Here is a 23,090-nt window from a genome sequence, read left to right as displayed (position 1 = left end):
AGGAGCCAGAGCCGAGTGCGGGTCATTGCAGCTTCCCAGGGAAGACCATGTCCTGAAGGAAGGCAGGTGCTCTGTCTGTAACCACATCCACCCTTTGAAGAGGAGCTAGTGCAGATTCTGTGTGGGATGCTCTGTACGAACAGGATGCCTGGAGACAGGGGTGGGAGGCTGGGGGCAGCGGTTCTTCTGCTGTTCATTGAAAACTGAGGGCAGAGAGCCGAGGGCAGGAACTGGCCAAGGTGCCTGAGGTCAGGCTGAGCTCTGGTAAGTGGGAAGCAGAAACCAGCCCGTCGTCCCCATGCCCATCACGGTGTCTTTTACAAGTCTGTGACTCTTCCTGCTTCTTCCAACACCTTACAAGACAAACCCTGATCTGATCATTGTTCTAGTTACATAATTAACTACGGGGCTTACGTATGTATATAGATGCCGTTTCTCACTTGGGAACTCAAGCAGCTGCATTTCCACGGCTGGGATGTGTCAGTTTCTTGGACACATGACACTCGCACAGCCTGCATGCCACAGACCTTCTCGACTGAAGGCTATTCTGCTCCTTCTGTAAATAGCGTAGCCGTCCCCAGCTCTGCTGCCCCAAGAGTCTCTGTTGCCCATCCTCACTCTTGACCCTCGTCTCCCCCATCCTTGGGATGAGGGTCCTAACGCTGAGGGCCACACGGCAAGTGGGCTGTGGCCAGCCCACTCCCAGGGCAAGTCCCCGACATGGAGACCCACAGATTCCAGCATGCACCTCTGCAAGAGAGGAAAGAGCAACTCTGTCTCAAATGTACCAGCAAAGGGTGAGGCGCATGTGACTTCTGATCCATGAAGGTGTGCACGGAAGAGGCATGGTGTCTCGCCTCGAGGCAATGAAGAGACATAGGGAGCCCCTCTCAAGCTGCCAAACAGAAACCACAGGCAGGAAAGTGGGGTCCGTAAAGCCAGACCAGACAAGGGACACAAGCGTCCCATGAGCTCACAGAAGGGGTGAAGGCAGCAACCCATAGGCAAGGCCATCTGGGGATCTGAGTCTGGGTACCCCCAAGACAGGACCCACGCAGCCAGGCCACCCACTGCTTCCTCCTTTCCTCAGAATCCGGGGGGGTGGGGGGCCTCCTGAACAGCATCCCCTGGGAGGGCTGGAGAGCTAGCTCTGGGTTTGCTTTGATCATTGTTGGGTTTCAGGCCCATGCCTGATGTGAGCACCCTCCAGCAACACAGCTGTGAAGGAAGCACTGGGCCACCCTCTGAGCCGGACCCCATGGTGCGGCCGTCGGTGGCCTTGTCGTGTGGTGGTGTGTCATGGAGAAGTCAGGGAGGCAACCAGACGGAACGCAGGTGAGCGCTGCAGAGCCCCGTGTCCCCAGGAGACCTGTGTCATCTCGTGAATTCTGCAGCATTCACTATTCCCACAAGCTCAGCACCCTGGTCTTCCCGGCCCTCCGGGTGGAGCAGGGTCTCACCCAGCGGCTACCTCCTGGTCAGCACTGCCTCCTCCACCCAGGAGTTCACGGCAGCTGTAGCTGGTGGGTCTCCAGTCAGGCTTTCACCTGCCTCATGGAATTTGTTTTGGTTTTTCAGCTGGCTGCTTCTTGTTAAAGAGATTTTCAATTGTTCCGGCATTAAAACCCAAGGGCTAAACTCCTCTGCTTCTTTTATGGGAACTGTTTACCCATCCAAATAAAACTTTCCCCAGCCCCCGATGCTTCCCTACTGTATCTACGGCGTCTCCCTAGAGTGAAGGAGTCTCCATGAACACTGAGGGGCTTGGGGGGCACGCCGTGACTCCCTACGTCCTGGCTTTTTTCTTCCCCACTACAGTCTCCAGTGAAAGTCCCGCCTTTGCTCCAACCTAAGCTACATCCAGACTCTCCTACAGGGTCACACATCTCTTGGGGGCAGGACAATTAAACAGATCAAGAGGAGCCCACCCACATGCTCCTGGGACCCTGGTGCTCCCACCCAGACTGCAGGTGGCAGGACACACCCTGGGGAAAGTTCCCACTGCTTCCTTAGCACTCAGATCCCTGTGAGGATGACAAGCAGCAAGAACAGCCTGGAAAAGGAGCCACAGGGGAGGCAGAAGGGCGGCTGGTAGCTCCCCTGTAGAGCTAGCTGCCGAATCCCTCCCTGAACAGTGCTCCTCCAGAGGGCAAGAGGGAAGAGTCACCACAATGGGAGAGGGCATTCAAGTCCATCTGTCCATCCCCATCCCACGGGTCTGCTTAGTTATCCGCAAGTGATTCCATCAGCAGCTCAGTGATCCAGCATGCACTTACTGAATATTCAACTTGTGGGCACACTGGTTAATTCCATCCTTATTTCTTTCTCTTTCACCTCCGCTGTATGCCACCCACCCTGCCACCTGACTTCTGAGCTCCAGTAGAACCTCTTCCAGTGAATGAATGAATGAATGAATGAATGAGTGAGTGAATGAATGAGGTATAGGAAAGACACCATGGAACTCCTATGGAGGGGGCTCTCCTGGGGTCACTTTGCAGCCTCCTGATCCCACAAAGTCACACCCCATGGAGGAGTGAGTGGAAAGAGGCTCTGAGGACTTCCCCCACCCCTGAGCCCAAATGGCCACAGGATCCCTGACTGCTTTGTCAGATGCTGACACTGGGCGGCTAAGAGCACTGTCCTGTGACATAACTGCAGATAATTTCCACTGTAATAACTGAAATGGCCCAAGGAGAATGTGTGGGACAAGCCAGCCCTAAAGGGAAGCTGGATGCCCTCTGCTGGGGAACAGTTAATGCTCCCCGGGGCGGGCCGCTACATAGGCAGGGGCAATCCTGCGCCTGGAGTCAAGATGGGGGAGCCCACACTGTGCATGTGCGCATGCCTGCCTTGGGGATGACCCCCCCCCCGCCCAACTTGCTATCCAGCAGTTTCAAGGGGAATAAATATTAAAGCAGATTTGGCACAGTTACTCTACCTTCTTCAGAGCACTATTCACATTTATTCTCTGATTTTGCCACAAATAAATCTCTGTGAAGTGAGAGTATTTAAGCTCATTTCACAGATCAGGAAAGAGACCTGACACTTTGAGGGCAATGGCCACCATAGAGCCTCTGGGTTCTCCTTACTTGCAAACACATTCCAAGGCCTCAGCCCCTGACTACACCCTTTTCAAACAAGAGGGTGCAAGTGAGTTGTGGTGCTGCCCAGAGTCTCCATGTTGATAGGGGCACCTCCCTATCAAACCTCCCCCCCACAAATCCTCCATTCCCTGCTCTCTCCCCACACCTCACAGCATGTCTTCTCTTCCTCTGGCCCCTAAAAAATCATGCCCACGGCTCCCAAGCCAGCCAGACTATACGGGTGAGATGAACATCCGCCCCAAGCCTGTTGCCCACGGAACCACCACTGTTCCAGGTGCAATCAACACTGAGCAGAGGGGAATGGAATCTGTGGGAAAATACAAATTCGTCAGCCAATCAACGCCTACAGTATAAAATTAACCAAAGAGAGGGTGGGGTAATGAGCGCGTGTTGATAGGAAGCATCATGGGGATGTCAGTGTAGCCCCGAATCTTTCCGATGAGCCAGAGTACAACCTCCCCTGAGGCCACGGGGCAGCGATCCCTCTCCGCTCACCCCGGTGTGCGTGCAAGCAGCCTGGGATGGATCCTTCCCCGGCCATCCCCCACCCCGTCCCTTGCAGCGAACTCTGATCGAAGGTTCTGCGGGCTCAGTCATGCAGGCAGCCACTTTTCATCCATATCTGTTTGCGTTCCCGGAAAACTTCCCACAGTGCTTCAGCTAAAGAGACGGGACCCCGCGCCCCCCATCTTGTATGACAGCCCATTAAGAACAAAGTAAAGCAGCAAAACCTCCACCTCGTCCTGGCTTTCATAGATTGAAATTAAATTCAGCTGCAAGCTCAGCTCCACTTTAATGTCCTCAAAGAAACCCTCCTCACTGCCTTTAGAGTACTTCACACCCCTTGATTCTGAGCCAACCTTTCTAGAAGAGCCAGAACTCAGGGAGAAGAGAAGAGTGTGGGTTAAAACCAGGGCATGGGGTAGAGGAGTAAGAGGAGGTGTCCCTTCAGGGGCCCTGCTCCCAGGGACCAGACACAGACAGGAGACAGTGGATCATTTAAATAAGTTATATTATTTTCGCTTTTATGTCAAAGGTAATTGGTCCATTTTTAATTTATTGCATATGGTATCAATTAAGAATACAACTTTATTATTTTACAGGTGGAAAGGCAATTTTCCAAACGCCAGAGAGCAGGGAGTATATCCACACTTCCTGCTGGGTGCGCCAGCCCTGACACACGGGGTGGGTCCCCCAGCAGGGGCTGGAAGGAGGCCAGGGGCAGGGCTGTGAACTCACAGGGCTCTCCCATCCCCCAGCAGCAGAGGCTCCCAGGGCGGGGGGCCCTGCAGCGAACACCACCAGAGCCCTGAGCCACAAGAGCCTGTCCTCTGGAGACCCCGGTGTCCTACCACATCTCTGAGCTCAGGGGCCCATGCCCTCCTCAGTAAAAGCAAGAGAGGCACCGTGAAATGAACACTGTTCTCAGGTCTGAAGCTGTCCCTCAGGCCTCAGTGGGTGTGGGCCCCGCCAACCTGAGTCTCTGCAGTGGGATTTGAGGTGAGTGACTTGGCCGCATCTGAGAATAGGGATGAGGAAGCTGACCGCACAGGGCTGGGGGCAGATCAGAGTTCTTAAGAATTAGGGCCCCTCTGCCATGTCCTGGCCCAATACCAGGCAGAGGTCAAGTGTGGCCTCCTGTCCACTCCAACTCCACCTGCCAGCTAGAATGTTAAAAAAAAAAAAAAAGTTAAACCAACATTTTCATTTGTTGTTATCCTGCCAGTTTTCAGAGACACTTTTGTCTCACATAAGGGAATTTGAAAAGTGAGTGGCCTAGTTTTACTTCATATTTATTAAACTAGGAAGCATAGCCAACTTTGCTCCTTTTTTCAAAGCCTGAACTTGACCTAGTGTAAAGGAGTAGGGAAAAAAAAAAAGGGGAGGAGGAAGGCGGGTAGGATCAGGCTTTGAAACTGAGAGGCCAAGAAAGATTTACAATGAGCTGGGCCTTTACAAAGGTAAAGAAAACTAATTACACAATCTTCATTGAAGATAATGCCATAGAGAACAGAGCTTTCTCTTTCCCCCCTCAGGCTGTTGGCCTAAATTACCCAAAGACAAGGATAGGGAACCAACCCCCAGCTCATCTCAGAACCAGGAGACAGGAAGCCCCCTACTTCCATGAGTCACTGGTTTGGTGGCCAACTAGGATTCTAACCAACAGAAAATATCTTGTGTGTGAAAGTCATTATCAAAAACCTTTCTTCCCTCTAGTTCCTTGGGGCTAGGGGGTTAGGTAGAGAACAACCCTCTCTCAGGGCCACGGAAAGCCAACTGAGCTGGGTGGGCCGGCTAGCCAGGTGGGGATTGGGAGGAGCCCTGGGCATTGACAAATGCTCATAAGAGATGCCAGCAGCCGCCAGGCGCTGCCACAGGAGACACCGTCCCAGAACACATCCACCCCAGGGCTCACCCAGCTCTTCCAGGGTCTCTCCTGGAAAAGGGGCCAGGCCAGGGCCAGAGGTTGTTCCAACCACAGGGTCCCCCTGCATGTCCTGTCCCCCTCCTGCCCCAACAACAAGCAGACATATTTGGGGAGAAAATGAGAGCAAGTAGAGAAGATGTTCCTGCATCAAAAGAATAGGGGAGGTTTTCAAAAAATGTCATGGAAATAGAACATGGGCTTCTTAGGGAAGATGGAAGTCCACAAGTTGGTGGTGAGGAAGTGATGTACACACCTGTGTGTAGTGAATGTGTGTGCACGTTAGAGTATTGAGAACACAAACATTGCTTCTCAGTGTTGTCTCCATGATATGGCGTGACAAAGCTGCCTCATGCCATTTCAGCCACATTTCAGCTGGTGGGAAGGGAGAAAAGGGGGGCACACACAGTTGCATTTTAAATGCCAATGACTGAGACTTTGCACACCTGCTCACATCCTGTTGGCTGAAAGCAGGTCACATGACCACAGCTAAGTGCAAGGGAGGCTGGGAAATGTAATGTCCAAATGGGTAGTTACACACTGGACAAAAAACTCAGTGGCTTCCATTATTAAAAGGAAGATGGGAAAAATAGACGGTAGCTGTTTCCCACATGTGTGGCTGTGAAGGACTCAGCCATGCAACACAGAAAATGGAGTACCAGGGAAGCTCTACCCTTTCAGCCTTGTCCCTGGAATAGAGATCTCAAGTAATAAACTTCAAGAGTTATGGTCCTACTTCCTAATGAGCCAACCTTGTTGTGTAGATGGATACATCAGGATGAATGACAGAGGCTGATGGTTACTGAACATTCAAAACATACAACCATGCCCTGGGCTGTTTTTATGCTCATCAAAAAGGCTTCAACTCATAGCTTGGCTTCCTACCTCACTTGCCAGGGGAGGAGAAGGTGTTGACAGACAGAGGCTTACAAAGAAATTTGGTCCACTGAGAATTTCTCACTTCACCTGGAAAATTGGCAAACTGGCCCTCTGATTTATACATCCATCTCTCGTGAGTTTTGCCAATGTGAGTCAGCACTTCCAAATCTGCTCAACTCTGGGAAATCAAAGACTCTGAACATCTGAGGGCCAGCTCCAGAACCAGAAGCAGGCCTGAAACAGAAGCAGGTCACTGACAGAACTAATGACCTCAATGTACTGCAGAGCTGGCTTTCATTTAGTTGACATCCCTATCACCACAACCTTGTCCATTAATAGCTGTCCTGTGTGATTTGCTGTTGGCTCCAAGTTCAGGCAGAAGCCCAAAAGCCACAAGGCTGAAGCACACTCTCACTTTGAAATTAAAGGGCATTCCACAGGCCACGGTCCTGAGGCGTGAGATGCTGTGGCTTGAGGAGGGGGGGACACATGGGGATGGCTCTTTGTAGACGGAGGTGGGTGGCTGCTGCGTCCATCCTGCTGAAAGGGTTGTACTTTCGCACCAGAGGACACTGGGGGTCACTGAGAGCTACCATCATCTGAGAGGCTGGCTTTCATGGAAGCTGCTCCTTTAGCAAGTGAAGGAGTTGCCCCCCATCACAGGTTTCCCGCATGGCCTGCTTCACAGTTTCAACCAGCCAGTGACTCCAGATACTTAGATCTTCCCCTCAGGCCTAAAGCTAAAGGGCTTTGTGAAATTGGGGTGGCATGTGACCGGTGGGAAGTGAGCAATCATTTCTGAAAGCAGTGACAGAGCCGCTGCAGGGCCTGGGAGGCACTGGGCAGGCCGTGGGGAACATGGGCCTGCAGAAGGCCAGGGCTGCCCCCGCTGCCCCATCCCCGCTCAGTCTGCTCAGGGGGGACCCTCTGAGGGCCGGAGGGGCGTGTGGAAGCAGGACGGTCTGGACTACATCCTGATATATCTGAAAGCCTTTGTAAACGGCTGTGTGAATTGAAAAAGGGAAGAAAGTATTCTATCTTCCATGAAATCTCGATTCGGATGCAGGGCCGGGAGTGAGGGCCTCTGGCTCACAGCCATGTTTCTCCACCAGGGACCTCACCCCAGAGGCAGTCAGGAGCCAGATTGGCCGTGGTCAGCCCTGCTGGGCAGCATTTCAGGAGGAACCTTCAGGCTGGAAGGGACTCCAGAGGCCACAAGGAGAGGGACAGGGAGTCAACCTCTCCCTGGAGCGCCAGCCCCAGCACCTTGTCCCTGGACCGCGTGGGAGCTGGGGAAGGAAGCAGGCCTAATGGAAGCTGTGGCCCCTGGGAGGACTTACTGGAAAGAGAGCGAGGTTGGCAGCCAGACACGTGGAGTTGAACTTGGCCCCAAGCCTCACCCACTGGGAAATCTTAGGCACATGGCTTGGTCCGTCAGCCTTGGGTTCCACAGCTCTGAAACAGGGACCCGCTTGCCGCCCATGACCGAGGAGATCGGCAAGTGTTTGCGCACCCGCATCCCCCAGGAGCCTGGGGCCCTGGCTTCCAGATGGCTTCCAGGAGCACTCCTCCACCCGTCAGGCTGTTGATTTCTAGAAGGAGGTAGGGGAGGGCAAGGGACTTGGTAAACCCGGGCTGAAACTGTGTTAAAGAGCTTTCTTTCAAACTGGAATTCTCAGGGCCTTCCATTCAGGAATATTCATTTTGAATTTCCAGGAAGGAGGTTAATGACCATTTTCCAAACATATTTAGCTACGGGACCCTTTCTTGTGGGTGGCACTGATTGAAATCATCCCAAAGCACTGAAAATCACCTGGAATATTAAACCCTTTGTTGAATAATTTGAGATTGCTCTGCACTGTGATACGTAACACTCTTAATCACTAAATAACGTTTATTAGCAAATAACAAAGAATATAATACAGATTCTGCTGTCCAACTACGTGGCCATGGCAGAGAGCTACATCGGTTTGTCTGCTGCGTCCCTCGCTCTGCACAACCCCTCTTCCAGCCCCAGCTCACAGAGACGGGCATTCACAGCCTGCAGGTGCACACAGTCATTGGTCTGCAGGCGGCTCTGCCCCCCAGCAGGGCCCATCAGACCCTTCACAGCACAGCCATGTGGAAGTTGAGGACAGACTCTTGGGGAATGAATGGCAGCCACAGCAGGTGGGGCAGCAGCCAGACCCAGAGGGAACCCAGGTGGAGAGAGGGCGAGAGAGGGCCTGACAACATCCTTGCACCCCCAAATGTTGCGACCTCCAGACCCAGACCTGAGCCTCCCAGTCACAAGAACTATGAAAATCCTTTTTATGCCTAAGTGGATATGAATGGGTGTGAGTCTGCTCAGCCTGCCATAACAAAGTACAAGAGACTGAGGAGCTTCAACATGGAAATTAATTTCCTCACAGTTTTGGAGGCCACAAGTCCACACTCAAGGTGTTGGCAGGGCCAGTTTCTCCTGAGGCCAATCTCTCCAGCTTGCAGTTGGCCTCCTTCTCCCTGTGTCTCCATTTGGTCTTCCCTCTGTGCGTATCTGTGTCCAAATCTCTTCTTTTTTTTTTTTAAGATTTTATTTATTTATTTGAGAGAGAGAGCATGTGCACATGCAAGTGGGGGGCGGGAGACTGGGGACAGAGGCAGAGGGAGAGAGAGAATCTCAAGCAGACTCCCCGCCGAGTGCAGAGTCCGGTGTGGGGCTCAATCCCAGGACCCTAAGATCATGATCTGGGCTGAAACCAAGAGTTGGACGCTTAAGGGACTGAGCGACCCAGGCACCTCCCTAATCTCATCTTCTTAAAGGACACCAGTCATATCGGACTACAGCCCACCCTGGTGACGTCATTTAAACTTAGTCATCTTTTGACGCCCTCACATTCTGAGGTCCTGAAGGTTAGGGCCTCCACATAGGAACTTGGGGGGCACATGATCCCGCCCATAACAGCTCACTAAAGCCTTGCATCTTATAAATGTTGAACGTCATTTGAACCCATTCATGTGGTCTTACAGCTAGTTCTTTTATCTGTACTGATATGCTTTCTAACTAGTTTGTTCTGCTGCCTTAAGTCCTCATTGGAGCAAGACAGGAAATACATAGTCTCAAAACAGCAACTAGGTTATAAGATTAATCTTTTGCTTCCTTTGAATATTTTATAGTGCCTGACTTACTGCCTTGCATAGATTCAGGGTTCAATGAATATTCATGAGCTACAATTACAAATTCCGTGCTTGAGCACTAAGAACCCTCGGGCCTTGAAGGCACTCACTGTGCTCTGCCCAGGGGATTCCAGTGTGGGCTGTGACACTCAGCGGGCTCCCAAGCCATGCCTTGGAATGCAAGAAGAAAATATTAGAACTTTTTTATTCACATATATTTTAAACTGGAAACATAAGATATGTATATTAGGTTTCATTAATATTTAATATGTGATTAACCGTAGCACTCGTGTGTAACTTTAAAATGTACATATCTGGGTTGTGCTCGAGTTTTTTAACTGATGGGGCATGATCAAAATGCATGCAGAGCATCGTTCTAATCATTGGAGCCTCCAAAGTCCTGAGGCCTGGTTGGTCATAGATAGTTGGTTCTCAATAGTTCTCAGTGCTGGTCCCGAGACCAGCAGGATGAGCATCTCCTGGAAATGTCTCAGAAATGAACATTCTCAAGCTCCATCTCAGACCCACTGAAATCGGAAATTCTGGAGGTGAGGCTCAGGAATCTGTGTGTCAATAAGCCCTCTAGGGGATGATACCGAGTTCATGTACTTGCAGGACTGCTCAGGACCAAGGGAGCAACGATGTGACTAAACATACATTAAGTTCATTTGATATCCCTGCCCCCTGCAAGTCAATGACTAAGATCACAGTGACATGAGTACGAGTGTGGTTATGTGCCTTTGCACTTTACTGTGACAGCATAAAATGGGGCCCCGAAACTCTTTGACATTCCTCCCAGAAAGAGGTGGGATCTGCGTCTCTCTGCTTGAGTCTGGGTGGGTTGTGACGCTTTGGCCAACAGAGCATGGCAAAAGTGCCCTGTGGCTTCCAAGTCTGGGTCAGAAGAAGCCATACCACTTTGCCTGACTTTCCTGCGACCCACTGGGACACCCCCTCTTGGAGCCCACCGTTACCCTGCAAGAAGGTCCAGCCCCACAGGGAGGCCACAGTGCTGCACTCTCCAGCTGGGGATGCAGATATCTATCATCAAATGGAGACAAGCCTTCCCACTGTGTCCTCATCCCTGACCACAGCATCCATACACCTACAAGAGTGACTGAATGTTGCTTTCCATCCCTAAGTTGGGGGAAGTTTGTTTCACAACAATAGATTACTGAAACAAGCAATATCTAATACATGACCAGAGTGAGGGTCTTCCTAAGCTTTCTAGAGAGTAGCACAGTACCGGATGGAGTGATCAGGTAGGCATGAGGTTTCAACCCAGTCCCAGTGTTTGGGATCTTGATAATTAATCTAGTCTGCTCCTCTCACTTCATGGAGAACATGGAAATGTAAAGACTAGGTGACATGGAAGGCAGAGTTAAGTGAGACCCTGTATAGGAAAACACAGGAAAAGATCACAGGCTTTCAAGTGAGACCAGCCCAGGTTTGAATCCCGGTTCTGCAGCTTTGAACAATTTTCTAAGTACCATCTTTATTTCAGCATCAACAAGTAGATCAAGTAAAATGAAATAAGGGTTACTAGGCAAACGGCAGTGCCCGGCTTCCAGGAGCTCTTGTGTATGGCTATTAGCACAGCCCCATGCTATTAAGCCAGCTCTCCCCACATCACCTGGCCAAGTGAGTCCATCCATCCCAGGACTTCTTGTGGGTGTGAGTTCACCTGGAGAGCCCAGTGTTGTTCGGCTTGTCCAGCCCCTGTGGAAGACCCCAGCCCTGCAGGGCACCCACCCAACAAGAGCTGTACCTCAAACACACACCAGCCTTTTGCCTACCACCACCATTATGGAGACATGGACAGGAATTAACCAGCTGCAGAGACAGGATGAAATCCTGGAAAGGGTGAAATAAGGAAATGTGATCCTGGCTTTCCTCCCTGCCACTGCAGCCCTCTCATTTTCAAAGTGGGGCTGTATACCTCTACCCCTGCCTTTCTTTCTTTTTTTTTTTTTTTAGGATTTTATTTATTTCTTTGAGAGAGAGAGAGAGCACAAGCAAGGGGAGGGGCAGAGGGAGAGAGAGAAGCAGGCTCCCTGTTGAGCAGGAAGCCTGACACGGGACTCGATCCCAGGACCCTGAAATCATGACCTGAGCCGAAGGCAGATGCTTAACGGACTGAGCCACCCAGACATCCCAAGTTTAATTACCCCAGCCTATTCTGAGAGCAGTACTGCCCTAGGTGGGGAAGGAGGACACAAGCAACAGAGAACAAGCTGCTCCGTGCCTAGCACTATCACAAAGACTGCTCTAACTTCTGATTCTAGTACCAGGTGGTAGACTTTTTCCTTGTGCCTTTTGGAGGAGTTTCCTGGCTTGTATCAGTTCCAGGTCAGAGTCTTGCCTCTCTTCAGCTCAGTACTTCCTGGGGCAAGTACATGTTCCTCAAGTTCCTGACTCCATGCCTAGATCCCTGCCACCCAGTCTTAGATTTCCCAGATGTCAATGTTTATTAGCTTAGATTGGTTTGATTTGGGTTCAAGTGCACCAAAACAGTGGTTTGAACAAGATAGACATGTCTCTTTCAGGCATAAAGGAAGAACAGAGGTAGGCAGCTCTTAGTTGGCAAGTCCAAAGTAACAGGGACCTGCCTGTCCTGCTGCTCCATGTTCTTTGCACATCACATAGTGGGCCAGCTTAGGCTCCAGCCATCACATCTACATTCTAGGCAGCAGGAAGGAGATAGAAAAAAGGAAGCCTGTCTTCCAATAAGATTGTTTGAAAGCCCCATAAAACACTTTGCTTTTCGTCACTTTGTCCAGAACTGAGTCGCATGCCCATACCCAGCCTCAAAGTGTTGTGGAACCTGGACTGGACCACCCGATGGAAGAACCAAGCAGCACTCGGAGATCTTGGAGGATAGGAGGTTTATTTAACACCGGTGCAGGAAGTAGAGCAGAGAGAAGAACCTGGAAGAGCCCCAGGGCAGGGACTGGGACTCTCTTGCTGGCTCGGTTGGCCATCTTAGGACACACATTTTTCCTTATCATTCCCCCCTTTGATACCCCTTTAAACACCTAGTTTAGAGGGCATTTTCATCTTCTAAGGGGCGATAATGAGTAAGGAGCAACTGGAGTCTGATCTTAGTCATTTGAGCAGTGATAAACCTAGTAAGGGCATTAAGAAGACAAGGACCAAATGCTACTATGAGGAGGAGCATTAGGAGGGGGCTGATGAGGGGGGCGAACCAAGGGAACCACTGTGAGAGGGAATCCCACCAAGTTGTCGGCTGAAGTGCTTCCCACCGGTGATTTACTCATTCCTGTAATTGGGTCAGAGTTTCTTGGACCACCCCCAACTCGTTAGCACATAGAAACAACATTCCTCCTGTAAAAAGAGGCAGAGCCCCCTTGCGCGGCCGTGAGCAAGTTAAGCCCGTGCCTGTTTTGCAGGACCACTGAGGCCAGTGAATCGAGTTGGCACTGCAGGGCCAGGGCCAACTGAGTGAGGGCGGAAAAATCCGCCGTGAGTTGTTGAGTTAACCCCTGGTACTGAACCTGAGACATCCCGATGCCAGTGGCGATGAGGGCAGCACCTGACACGGCCAGCAGGCTCACGATAAGAGGGATGGCCATGGAAGAGCGTTGAGGGCGGCTAGGAGGTCTCCATGTGAGTGGGGCATCACTCCTGGGGAGGACTGAAAGATCGGGTAAGAGACTAACAAGCATGCAGGATTGATGTGCGGGGTGATGCAGATGTATACACCTTGATCACAAGCCAGAAAAGTGTTGTTAGGCACACAAACCCGACCTTGGCCCATGACGGGAGAAGAAGAGTTTCCATACAGTGGTACCGGAGCCAGAAAGGGATAATCTGAGGTCCCCAGTGTCAAGGGAGAGGTGACACTATGGACTGGTTGAGGATGACACCTAGGTATTGGATGGGACCGGGCTTCATACAGATCCAGCAGTCAGACGCTAGGGGTGGATTTGAGTGGTTAAGTGCTTGGTGGGAGGTGTTAATCATACCTAACAGTTGCGCTATAGGTGCTTGGTGTGTGTGGATGGCAGACCCAGGGATGTGCCAGGGTGAGTTATTTTCTGTCTGACTCTGAGGGCTGACTGCAAGGCTTGGGACGAACACAGACTTAATCATAAACTTGGCCATGGGGTCAGTCCCTATAGAGTGATATTGGCCCAAAAGGAGAGTGATTCCTGTTGTCCATGATGTAGCACTGGGTTCTAGGACTGAGAGAGTGAGCGGCATACAGTGATTGTTAGAGCAAGAGGATGGGGTGGCATTGTGTGACAAGGAAATCCAGATGTCACTGCGCTGTTTGAGGCTCCACCACCCATTGGACCATTGTTCCATTCCTGGCCAAGTTGCCACCCATGACTCGCATCCCCAAGCTTGCGAGAACTGGGGTCAGGTGTTTGGCTGTTGAGGCATAGGGCCCCCACAGATGTAGATATCTACCAGCTGGTAACCTGAGTGAGGGCCATGGTAGGAACACCGTCTAAGAGGTTCCCAGGAGGTATCAAGAAGCTGGCATCCATCAAAATGGAGGTTAACCTTTGGTGTGTGCCCATCCCAGGTGGAAGAAGTCAGTGGGGGTGCTGGTGCGGGATTGAGGGGAATAAGCTGGAAAGTCCATTTGCCAGTAACAGTGATACAAGAGTTGTCCTCCTTGCCTGGCCAGGCAAGCTAGAGGCAGTGAGGAGGAACAGCATACCAGGTAGCAGAAGACCGGGATTGACTGGGGCCAGGAAAACCATGGTGAAATGCACTCAGGAGTAGACAGCAGAGGGCCAGTAAAAGTGGGGTCTATGACCTTAGTTAGAGGGAGCCATTGTGGCTAATCCATCAGCAGATGAAACCTGTGGAAAAGTTAAGTGCAGTAATACAACCTAGGGTCACCTAATAAGCAATGGCAAATAGTAAGCCTCTGGGAGAAAGTCCAGTCAGGAGGGAAAACAGTATAGAGTCCGACTCCCAAGATGAGGGAAATCACGCCAATAAGAGCCAGGGAACACGGTGAGCAGGTGTCCATCAGTTGGTGGGGTCTCGTCGAAGGTGAAGCTGGAGTGGGTTCGTGAAGTCTGGCTGGATTTACACTGGTGCGGCTCCTTGTACGAATGATGAGCTTTCTTCACTCTTGAGTGGTGGACCCACGGGGTGACACCTGAGACCTTGAGGGCAGTAGGGGTGGTTAGAACAACAGTGTGGGGCCCGGTCCACTGTGGTTTGAGGGGGTCTTTCTTCCAATCTTTGACCCAAACTGAGTCCCCTGTCTCAGGAGTGTACCTGAGACCCTAAGGAAATTGGGGCCCTCTCAATGGTGTACTTTTGTAATTTATTTAGGGTAGACCCCAGGGCCTGAAGCTGCTCCTTTATTTTTTTATCTCCAACCTGATGTAATTTTCCTGGAAGGCTTCCCAAGCATGGGGGAGGCTGTCCATATATTAATTTGAATGGGGAGAAACCTGATGTCTCGGGTGTGCAGCAAGCACACAGGAGAGCTAGGGGTAGCAGATCAGGCCACGGGAGGTTAATCTCCTGACAAAACTTGGCTAAGGTTCCCTTGAGGGTGCAATTCATTCGCTCTACTTTCCCTGAATTTTGGGGCTGGTAAGCGGTGTGGAGTCTCCAGGTGATGTTAAGAGATTTGGTCAAGACCTGTACAACATCTCCCACAAATGCGGGTCCATTGTCACTGTAGATTGTTAGTGGCAGGCTGAACTGGGGCACGATATCCCGCAAGAGGACTTTAGCTACTTCCCGGCTTTGTTCCATCCTAGTCAGGAAGGCTTCGACCCACCCAGGGTATGTGCATACTATTACTAGGAGATATCTGAACCCCTGCTTGGCTGCACATCTGTGAAGTTTACCTCTAGATCTTCGAAGGGGGTTGCTCCCATCCTCTGGACACCTGGCGGGAGCCGTGGTGCAGACTGAGCATTATTTTTAGCACATGTTATGCATCATTCACTCGTTGCTCAGCATAGTGCTGGCAGCTGACTGATGTAGTAGAGCTTCTTGAGAAGGGCTCTAATGCAGTTTTTCCCAGATGAGTGAGTTGGTGGTATTCCTTGACTAGATGTCCTCCCGTTGCTGTGGAACGAAGATGCGCCTGTCTGGCATCATCCACCATCCCTTTTCAGCCAGGGTGGCTCCCTCAGCCACGGCCCATTCTTTCTCCTTTTCAGTGTAACTGAGCGGAGGGACTTCTTCCGGGGGTGTCAGGGCCATGATGAGGGAAGGGGCTCTGTCCATGTCTTCACTAGCTGCAGTCTTGGCTGCCTCATCTGCCAGACGATTTCCCTGTGCTGTGGGGTCATCTCATTCCTGGTGTCCCTTACAGTGCAGGACTGCTACTTCCTTTGGAAGCCAGACATCGTCGAGGAGTCTCAGTATCTCCTCTTTGTTCTTGATAGCTTTTCCTGCTGCAGTTAGGAGGCCCCCTTCCTTGTAGATGGCTCCATGTATATGTACAGTAGCGAAAGCATACCAAGAGTCAGTATAGATGTTGGCTCTTTTGCCTTCACCAAGGGTGAGGGCTCGGACTAAGGCATATAATTCAGCCCGTTGAGCTGACCATCCAGCTGGTAATGCCTTAGCTTCTAGAACTTCAGTGGTTGTGGTTACACTGCATAACCCACTTTCCAGGCACCCTCTTTTAGGTAACTGCTGCCATCACTGAACAGCGTGAGCTCTGGATTCTTTATGGCTTGATCCCACAGATCTGGATGGCTCGCGTAGACTTCACCTGTTACCTCGGAACAGTCATGGCCTGGTTCCCCTCTTCCATGGGGAGAAAGATTGCTGGATTTAATGTCCTTACTGTTTCGAGAGTGACCCACGGGTTTTCACAGAGGAGCCCTTGGTATTGTGCTAGCTGAGAGTTGGAAAGGAAGTGGTGTCCCTGTGCGTTCATGAGGGACACAACTGTGTGAGGGACCCTGACATTAAGTTGTTGCCCAGGGTGAGATTGTCTGCCTTCTTGACAAGTAGGACTGTGGCTGCCAGCGCCCTGAGGCACGGTGGCCATCCTGCTGCCATGGAGTCCAGCTTCTTTGACAGATATGCAACTGGCCATTGCCAGGGCCCAATAGTCTGAGTCAATACCCCGAGAGCTATCTTTTCTTTTTCACGTACAAAGAGATTGAAGGGTTTCTCTATATCTGGTAGGCCCAGGGCTAGAGCCCGCCTTAGGGCGGTCTTTATCTCTGTGAAGGCGGCTTCTGCTTCCTCAGTCCAGGCAGGGGTTCTTGATCTGGATCCCCTAAGAGATTATAGAGGGGTCTTGCTATTGCCAAGAACCCAGGGATCCAGATGCAGCAGAATCCTCCAGCCCCCAGGAATTCTCGTAGGTCCCTTTTTGTCTGGGGCTGTGGCAGGGAGATGATGACCCTTTTCCTCTGGGTTCTCTCTTCCCTTGGGTGAGGAGGAACCCAAGGTATTGGACCTGTTGTTGGCAGATTTATGCCTTCTTCCATGAGGCTCAGCATCCTGAGTCTGACAGGAGCTGTAGGAGGGCCTTTGTGCCTTTTGTGCAGTCTTCTTGTGTGTCACTGGTGAGGAGGAGGTCATCCACATACTGGAGGAGGGTGCACCGTGTGGCCTCTCTTGGGAGGCTGGCGAGGTCCACGGCCCACGCTTCCCCAAAGAGGGTTGGTGAGTTTTTAAACCCCTGCAGGAGGTGCGTCCAAGTCAGTTGCTTCTGGCACCCTGTGTCAGGTTCAGACCATTCAAAGGCAAACAGTGGCTGGCTCTGGGGACCTAAGAGGAGGCAGAGAAGCCATCCTTCAAATCTAGGCAAGTGAACCATCTGGCCGACCCTGGGATTTGGCCAAGGAGGGTGTACGGATTCAGGACCACTGGGTGCAGAGAAATGGTCACCTTGTTGATGGCCCACAGGCCTTGAACTGGTCAGTATCCCCCTCCTGGCTTCTTGACTGGCAGGAGTGGGGTATTCCAGGGCGACTGGCGCTCGACTAGAATACCTGCATCTTTGAGTTTCGCCAGATGTTCTTGGATGCCAATCTTAGCTTCTTGTGGAAGGGGGTATTGCCTTTGCCTCTGAGGTTGGACTCCTGGGATCAGTTCAACAATGATAGGGGCCCGATTGCGGGCTAGTCCAGGTGGGTTGTTTTCAGCCCATACTGAAGGGAAGGTGAGTCTGAACTCCGGCAGGCTGCTCTGTTGGGCCTGGGCACAGAATAGCCTCCATTCTTCTTCCCTCGGCGTGGTAATTGCTAAGACCAGAGACCCCGTCTCCTCTTGCCTTGGGTTCAATCAGAGGCTAGTGTGTCCAGTGGGCTCAAAGGTTATCTGAGCCCTAAGCTTAGAGAGGATGTCTCAGCCCAGGAGAGGGAAGGGGCAATCAGGCAGATAAAGGAATTCGTGTCAGACCTTGTGGCCCCTAAGTTCGCACTGGTGAGCCTGGCAAAAGAGCTGTTGTATCGCCCATGTCCCAATGGCCCCAAGGATGGTGCAGTCCTTTTGCTGAAAGGGGCCACTGGGGGCGACAACAGAGTGCTCAGCCCCAGTATCAACCATAAAAGTCACTGGTTGGCCCTCCACTTTCATTCTGACCATGGGCTCACAGGGGCCATGGAGGAAAGAGCCCAGTCCCCCTCAGTCTGAGTCCATTCCCACAAGACATCTGAGGTCCTCCTCTTGGGGTTCTTCCTGGGCTTCTGAGCCTTTCCCCAGTTGGGACATTCATTTTTCCAATACCATTTCTCCTTACAGTAGGCACATTGATCCTTTGCCCGGGGGGTTCTGGGTCTCCCCCCTTTCAGTGGCCAGGATCTCCCCACCTTTGTGTTGTCCTTTTCTTTCAGGGCAGCGGCAAGGAGGCTGGCTTTCTTTTTCATCTTTTTATCAGCTTCCCATTTGGCTGTGACCTCCCTGTTCATGTAGACCTTATTGGCAAGCTCTATTAGCTGGGTGATGTTCATCCCGGCGAAACCCTCTAGATTCTGAAGATTTTTTCTGATGTCTGGGGCAGCCTGAGCCACGAAGGAGGTGTTTACCATCTGTTGGCTTTCCTGTGCCTTGGGATCAAATGGAGTGTATATCCTGTAGGCTTCACATAGTCTTTCGTAGTAGTCCCGGGGGGACTGCCCTGGTTGTTGAGTGACCGAGGATACCTTAGTCATTTTTGTGGGTTTCTTAGCTCCTGCCTGGATTCCCTGGAGGGGGGCCTCCTGGTACCGGTGGATGTGGGCCTGTCCCTCAGTTGTGGTGAAGTCCCGTGCTGGGCACTTTTCAGGTGCGGCCGTATTAGCCCAGGCAGCAGGGTCGATGACTCCCACTGGTGCGTGCTCTTCCAGGTACTGCCATGGACCTTTCATTATTCTCCTCCTTTCCTCTGTGTTAAACAGGGTGTGGAGTAACTGTTGGCAGTATTCCCAGGTTGGCCGATGAGTCTGGAAGAGGGATTCTATGGGGTCTACCATAGCCTATGGTTTCTCAGAGTAGGATGGGGTGTTATGTTTCCACTTGAGGAGGTCGGTGGTGGAGAAGGGCTGATAATACATCATGAAATGGCCAGGTTGGACTGTCCCATTTTCATCCCGCCTCTCAGCTTCCTGCGTCTCTCGTACCGGCATTTGGAGGGCACTTGCACCCGGACTGGGGCACAGCCTGGCTGCTGATCCTGGAGAAAGTGGATCTGGGCCTGGGGGCACCAGTGGATCCTCTGCGCCTAGGGGTGCCGGATCCTCTGGGCCTGGGGGCGCCAGTGAAACCAATGGTGGCAGAGTGTCTGGAGCTGAAAGGCCAGGTGTAGACAGTCTTGGGGTTATGTACCGTGGGGGCAGGATTGGTTCATCCTTGGGATCTCTGGCTAGTATTGTGGAGACTAGGGCTTTTGCTGGTTTTCTTTAGGTCGCTTGGATGAGGTGATTAAGACCCTGGCATATCCCTGCTTATTGCAAGCGAATCGCACCCAGGTGGGGGAAGGGTCTGAGCAATCCCTAGCCAGGAGTCAATGTAAGGAAACTGGTCAGGGTGTCCTGGTTCTCCTGTTACGACTTGCCATACTTGACGAATTGTTGGGACATCCAATGTCCCTTCTTAAGGCCACCCGATATTAAAGGTGGGCCATTCCAATTCACATAGTGTTCTCAACTTGCCGGGGTTCATCTTGACTCCATAGCCTCCCGAAAACCCCTTCTTGAAATTTTTGATCTTTCTAGATCTAGAAACGTGGGTTTACTCTGCCCTGACCCCATGGTGATGTTCCCGTGTGTGGTGACACAGAGACAGACAAGGGGAGGGTGCCTCCTATGGTGAGGAGACCAATCAGATGCCCGTCTGTCTGTGTCCTGAAGGAGCTTGGGTGAGGCTTAGCCGTAGCTGTCTCAGAGTTGTGACTTATGATCAGAAACTATTCCGATGCCACCATAGACTGTATGCCATTCACCACAGAATCACAGACGGGCCCACTCAGACTCCATAGGCTTCTGGGGACCTTGAGGGTGCCCGCCCATGGAGTCACAGGATCAGTCCGCTTGAGCAAGCCAGGTTGGACTGCACATTCACTCACACATTCACTCCAGAAGTTATTACATTCCCTCCCTGGGAATCCCTACCTGTGAGACCTCTAAGAGGTCTCTGGGAGGTGATCAGGCTCCCCTCCCACCCCGGTGGGTGGGCCTATCTACATCCTGGGGCCCCAGGCCTTACTGGAATCCAACTTTGGGACTGGGTCCTCACCTTCCAAGTCTCCTCGAGTCCGGCGGGAACAGCGGAGCGGGGCCAGCCCGAGGCAACCAGGGTGGGAGAGTGGCGAAAATTAGGCGGGCGTGCCTTCTCCATTAGGATCCCTCCTTCCGTCACCGCCCCGCCATCACCCCCAAACCAGTGGCAACAATGGGCCGGCGCGGTTGGGTTTCCCGGTCAAGGAACCAAATGTTACGGAACCTGGACAGGATCACCCAATGGAAGAACCAAGCGGCACCTGGAGATCTTGGAGGATAGGAGGTTTATTTAACACTGCTGGGTTCAGAGGAGAGTGGTCTCCAAACATCTGAGCCCCAAGCACAAAGGGGGCAATTTATACACTTCTACTTCCACATACTTGGCACTTTTGGCACGTGCGCGAAGCAGGGCAGGGAGAAGAACCTGGATTGGTGCGCACGGGAAGCAGAGCAGGGAGAAGAACCTGGAAGAGCCCTGGGGCAGGGGCTGGGACTCCCTTGCTGGCTCGGTTGGCCATCTTAGGACACAGGTTTTTTCCTTATCAAAAGAATTTGGAAAATGTGAGAAGGCAAGAGTAGATGGGGGCAGACAGCCACTGTCTCATGGTAGGAAATGGGCCCCACTCTTCCTTGGTGTTGTGCTGTGCTGCTCAAGACATCTGCCTGTTTCCTCCTCTTGGATCTCCTCATGCCAACCAGATGTTTTATCACCCCTGGTGGAGCCACCAGGACCTCCCCTAAGCCTGGGACCAGCCCCTGGGGGGCTCTCTGCCCCTGGGTCTGAGCCATCTCCAAGCAGGCAGGAGCAACTCAGAGGCCAGGTCAGGGACAGGCAGCCAGGTGAACGGGGACAAGGGGCCCTTCCCCAGCCGCAGAGACAAGGGCTGCTCTCTATTGGATTCCCAGTCCTGGTGACCTGGATCTGCCCATGAAGCAGCTACTCTCACACCTCCTGGCTGATCCTCCACCCACACCCACAAGGGAGAAGTGGACCAAAGCCAATTCCACCTTCCATCTCCTACACATCCAGCTAGTGACTCAGCATGCAAGAGTCTGACTCATGCCAGCTCCTCTGCATACTGTCAGCTGCCACTTTTCATGGGCATTCTGATTACATGGGGTCCCCAGAATTTCTCTGCTAACTCTGGGCAAGTGGGATGCACGTGGGAGCATGTGTACTTCTTGTGGCAGAAGCAATTCCTGGGGCCCACACCCAAAGATCCCAACTCCACTGGTCTAAGGTAGGGTCGAGGAATCTGCATTTCTACAGGTGCCCTCAGACAGCACTACCATAAAACATAACACCCATGGGATCATCCGCACACCCACTCCAACGACGTGACTCCCATGAACATCTTATGGCATATCAGTGCTGCCCGGCACTGGACTTGGAGTCATAAAAGACTCCAGAAGGGCCTGTTCTCAGTAGCCATGAGCAGCTTTCAGCCTCTGCTGGGCAAGTAACTGACCTGACCCTCATTAGCCACCGGTAACTTACAATAGCGCATAAAATGCTCTGAACATCCTCCACTTTCATGGTTGTGAAGCACTCCAAGAACATGTTTGTATGTATGCTCATCATTAGCGTAGGGGTCCCCAGAAAATGTCAACATTTGGGTCAATGAACATTGATAATTGCACATGATACCCAAATTTCACTTCATTAGCTAACCTGGTACAAAGCAAGTCAGTCACAACAAATTAATGAGTGAGTCTAATTAAAAGGCTTGCTTACCAACATCCCCACAGTGTGCATGGCTCAGACTGTGTTTCCCACATGTGCAGGCTGCCACCCAGCCCTCCAGGGTCACCTGGTGGGGAGACCTTCCATTTACTACCTGTCTTTCCAATTCCCCAGGGTTGGTCCTAATTGTAGAAGAGCTCTTGATTCCCCCCATCTCATGCCATGACATTTTTAACTTTACAAGTGTTAGAACTATAAAACATGAGGCAGAATATAATTGATGCGTCCTGACACGTTATTGTTATCCAGTGAAGATTTCAAGAAAAATCTCTCCCAAATCTTAGCCTTGAAGGGATCAGCAAGAATCATCTAGATCCTCTCTTCCACCCTTATTATATTTAGGCAGGACAAGAGACCCCATTCCCAAGACCAAGTGGACAGTGTATTTGCCCTTGGTGCTGACAGTCCTCATCCTCCATGCTTCCGGCTCCTTTTATTTTAACTTCCTCCAGAAGGTACCATGGATGACTCACTCCTGTGCATCCACATCACTTTAGAAGACCTTGGCCCAGGTTTCTTCTGTTGGCTTAGGGCAGTTTGGTTTGGTTTTGGTTTGGTGTGGTCTGGTTCTGGTTGGGTTGGGTTGGGTTGGGTTGAGTTGGCTTTAGTTTGCATCCAGGAAGAAAAATGAGAGGATTGGGTCAGTCTTTGAAGTCTCTCTACCCACTGTTTTCCTTCCTACTTTGGCCTTAGTCTTTTGAAATTAAATATTATAAAAATTAACTAAGAGTCTACACCCGAAGAAGGAGGAGGTGGGAGGAGGAGGAGGAGAAAGAGATGGGAGGAGGAGGAGGAGGTGGGGGAGGAGGAGGAGAAAGAGATGGGAGGAGGAGGAGGAGGTGGGGGAGGAGGAGGAGAAGGAGATGGGAGGAGGTGGGGGGAGGAGGAGGAGAAGAAGAGGAGGAGGAAGAGGGGGGAGGAGAAGGAGAAGAAGAGGAGGAGGTGGGGAGGAGGAGGAGAAGGAGATGGGAGGAGGAGGAGGAGAAGAAGAGGAGGAGGAGGTGGGGGAGGAGGAGGAAAAGGAGATGGGAGGAGGAGGTGGGGGGAGGAGGAGGAGAAGGAGATTGGAGGAAGAGGAGAAGAAGAGGAGGAGGAGGTGGAGGAGGAGGAGGAGA

Source organism: Eumetopias jubatus, unplaced genomic scaffold, assembly GCF_037043125.1.
Source record: "Eumetopias jubatus isolate StellerSeaLion01/CBP00866 unplaced genomic scaffold, mEumJub1_p1.0 scaffold_9, whole genome shotgun sequence".
Taxonomy (NCBI): domain Eukaryota; kingdom Metazoa; phylum Chordata; class Mammalia; order Carnivora; family Otariidae; genus Eumetopias; species Eumetopias jubatus.
Note: the sequence above shows the minus strand (reverse complement) of the source record.